At 40.3% G+C, this 3851-nt stretch overlaps 1 pseudogene; it reads left to right on the top strand.

Moving 5' to 3' along the window:
* The first annotated feature begins 318 nt into the window (after positions 1-318).
* On the top strand, positions 319-3602 carry LOC104801930 (annotated as a pseudogene).
* The last annotated feature ends 249 nt before the right edge of the window (positions 3603-3851 follow it).

Genomic DNA, 3851 nt, shown 5'->3' with positions numbered 1-3851 from the left:
GAGATAGTATTTTTGCCAGTTATGGGTAATTGAAAAATTTGTAATGTCTCATCAATTGTGTATGGCTAACAAGTAAAATTGTGAGGTTGTACGTAGTCTTTTGTATACGCGAATGCATGCATGTAAACGTCAAAAAATAATTAGGTCATGTGATAAGGTGTCATTAATTCCGCTATTCTTGGAACGGAATTTTTATTTATTTATAGAATTATTTTAGTGAGAGCTGTGTAACATATATTTCGGTTATCGGTTTTGTTATATTGGTGTTAACCATATACATTGATCTGAGTTTATACATATGTACACACAGCGAAGACAATGGAGAGATCAGTCGCGAGGAAGGCGACGATGATTCAAGGAGAAGTGGTCGTGATGAAGAAGAATGTGCTCGATTTCAAAGATGTCATGGCCTCTGTTCTTGACCGTGTTCATGAGCTCCTCGGTCGTCGTGTCACTCTCCAGCTCGTCAGCTCTGTTCAACCCGACCCAGGTTTTCTAAAACCCAACCCGACAGTTTTCCAGTATTTAGGGTTTAAGTTAGGAGTTCATTTAGTCACTACAAAGGCTAACTCTGTGTATTTTAGGAAATGAGAGGAGAGGACGACTTGGAAAAGTAGCTCATTTGGAAAATTGGGTGAAGATGAAGTCGGTGATGACAGCTGAAGAAACTGCGTTTGCAGTTGCGTTTGAGTGGGATGAGTCAATGGGAACACCGAGTGCGTTCGTGATCAAGAACCATCACCGAAGCCAGTTCTTTCTCAAGTCTCTCACTCTCTACGATGTTCCCGGTGCGTCCGGACCTGTCCACTTTGTCTGCAACTCTTGGATCTATCCTTCTCACCGCTATGGTTACGATCGTGTCTTTTTCTCCAACCAGGTAATTAATTAACATACAATATTTATGAGTTTCATATGTTGATGAATATTTTGATTATGTTCCTTTTTTCTCTCCTAAAAATTAGGCGTATCTGCCGAGTGAGATGCCGGAGTTGCTCAAGGAAATAAGGGAAGAAGAGTTGAAGAATTTAAGAGGGGATGGGAAAGGAGAGAGGATGGAGTGGGATAGAGTCTATGACTATGATGTTTTCAATGACTTGGGATCTCCAAACAAAGGTCAAGACTCTGCTCGTCCTGTCCTCGGTGGTTCCCTTGAATACCCTTATCCTCGTCGTTGTCGTACCGGTCGCAAACCTACAAAGAGCGGTCAGTTTCGTAAGGCTCTTCCTTTTTGTAAGGTTAATGCATTTGCGCTATATAATACATTATGTTGATCACTTACATCATCACGGTTTTTCGTATGAACAGATTCAAAGTCAGAGAGTAGGCTACCGTTATTGAGCCTAGATATCTATGTCCCTCGGGATGAGAAGTTCAACATGGTGAAGTTCTCAGACTTCATCGCCTATGCTCTCAAGTCTGTGGCGCAAGTCATCGTCCCTGAAATTGGCTCTCTTTGCGACAAGAACTTCAATGAGTTTAACAGTTTCGACGACATTTTTAGCCTTTATGAGGGTGGTATCAAGCACCCTAATGCTCACATAATCTCCAAGATTCGTGATGTTCTTCCATGGGAGATGTTTAGAGAGCTCGTACGCAATGATGGTGATCGTTTCTTGAAGTATCCGATGCCAACTATCATCAAAGGTACATGTTCTTGTTCTTGCTCCATCGTTATATATCAAAGTCGGTTCTTTGTTATTTGTTGTGACCATGTGATAGTTTCGGTATTCCTATAGAGAGTAGATCAGCTTGGAGATCTGATGAAGAATTTGGTCGAGAAATGATTGCCGGACTCAATCCACTTGTTATTAGACGTCTCCAGGTCTTATGAGCTATCATTGTTCTCTTTGATAATCTTTTTTAGATGTTTCCTTGGTTGAGATTTTGTAAAAAAAAATGTAGGAATTTCCACCGTTGAGCAAGTTGGATCCGGATGTTTATGGAAATCAACATAGTTCGATCCACGAAGATGATGTTGAGCCCAACATGAATGGTCTCACCATTGACGAGGTACTCGAACCCCTAATCGCATCTTTTCACTGTTATGTCATTGTCATCGTAATTTGGTGTTTTTTGGATCTTCTGAATTTTTATAGGCTTTGAAGAAAAACAAGCTTTATATTTTGGATTATCATGACTCATTGATGCCTTACTTGAGAAGGATGAACTCAATTGGTGCAAAATTGTATGCTACACGAACTGTTCTCCTCCTTAAAGATGATGGATTTTTGATACCATTAGCCATTGAGTTAAGTCTTCCTCACCCACAAGGGGAAAAATATGGTGCCGTCAGCAAAATCTTTACACCGTCTGATAAAGATGTTGAAGGCTCGATTTGGCAGCTCGCTAAGGCTTATGTTGCTATCAATGATTCCGGTTATCATCAACTTATCAGCCATTGGTATATGTCCGATCGATTTGGTTATGAAACATGACTATATCCTAAATTCTTGGTTCTGTCTGTTTGTAATGATCTGTTTTTCCACAGGTTGCACACTCATGCTACTATGTAACCGTTCATTATCTCAGCAAATAGACAACTGAGTGTAGTTCATCCGATTTATAAGCTTCTGCATCCTCATTTTCGTGACACAATGCAAATAAATGCGTTGGCTCGTCATATCCTTATAAACGCAGATGGTGTGCTCGAAAGGACTGTGTTCCTAGGAAAGTACTCTATGGAGTGGTCTTCTTCGCGTTATCGGAATTGGGTTTTCACTGATCAAGCTTTGCCGGCTGATCTTCTCAAAAGGTACACTTTTTTTGTTCTTAGTACTTTTATTTCCTTAGCTTCCAGAGAACTTAATGATATTTTCTCATATTGCATCTTTAGAGGAGTGGCCGTTCCGGATCCAAGCTGCGATGGCGGTGTTCGACTTTTGATAGAGGATTATCCCTATGCTGTTGATGGGTTAGAGATTTGGTCTGCCATTGAGACATGGGTGACAGAGTATTGCTCGTACTATTACAAAACGGACAAAATTGTTCAGGTTGACATGGAGCTTCAATCATGGTGGTCTGAACTTCGAAATGTAGGCCATGGTGACAAGAAAGGCGAGCTCTAGTGGTCGAAGATGCAATCTCGGTCTGAACTCATCCAAACATGCACAATCATCATCTGGATTGCATCTGCTCTTCACGCTGTAGTTAACTTCGGTCAGTATCCTTATGCTGGTTTTCTCCCTAATCGGCCAACGGTTAGTCGTCGGTTCATGCCTGAATCTGGTACAAAAGAGTACGAAGAATTAAAGAAAGATCCTGATGTTGCGTATTTGAAGACGATCACTCCACAACTGCAGACATTACTTGGAATCTCTATCATTGAGGTTTTGTCTATGCATTCAACGGATGAGCTTTATCTGGGGCAGAGGGAATCTCCAAATTGGACGGCTGATGATGAAGTTTTGGCTATGTCTAGAAGATTCACCGAGAGGCTTGGGCAAATTGAGAACAACATCATTAAGAGGAACAATGACAAGAGCTTGAAGAATCGGTTTGGTCCGGTTAAGATGCCGTATACTTTGTTGTACCCAAACACTTTGGATTACACTAGAGAAGGTGGCATGACCGGGAAGGGAATACCGAATAGTATTTCGGTTTAGAGATTTTCGGATATAATGATAAATATGACAATAATACATATAAGTTGAGGGCTTTGTAAACAAAATTGGGGTCTTTTAGCTCGGGGACTTCGGTTTTGTAATAATAATGACTTTTATTGATATTGTTTGGCATTTCAATCTATCTATTAAAACGAGGTCCAAAACATTCCGAGGCCTTATATTTAATGTTCTAACATATGAAATAAACATACAGAGTGCATTTTATATAAAAAAAAAATTACCATACGA

Source organism: Tarenaya hassleriana, unplaced genomic scaffold, assembly GCF_000463585.1.
Source record: "Tarenaya hassleriana unplaced genomic scaffold, ASM46358v1 Cleome78, whole genome shotgun sequence".
NCBI classification, from domain to species: domain Eukaryota; kingdom Viridiplantae; phylum Streptophyta; class Magnoliopsida; order Brassicales; family Cleomaceae; genus Tarenaya; species Tarenaya hassleriana.
The sequence above is the reverse complement of the archived record's forward strand: the minus strand, read 5'-3'. Positions and strand labels throughout refer to the sequence as shown.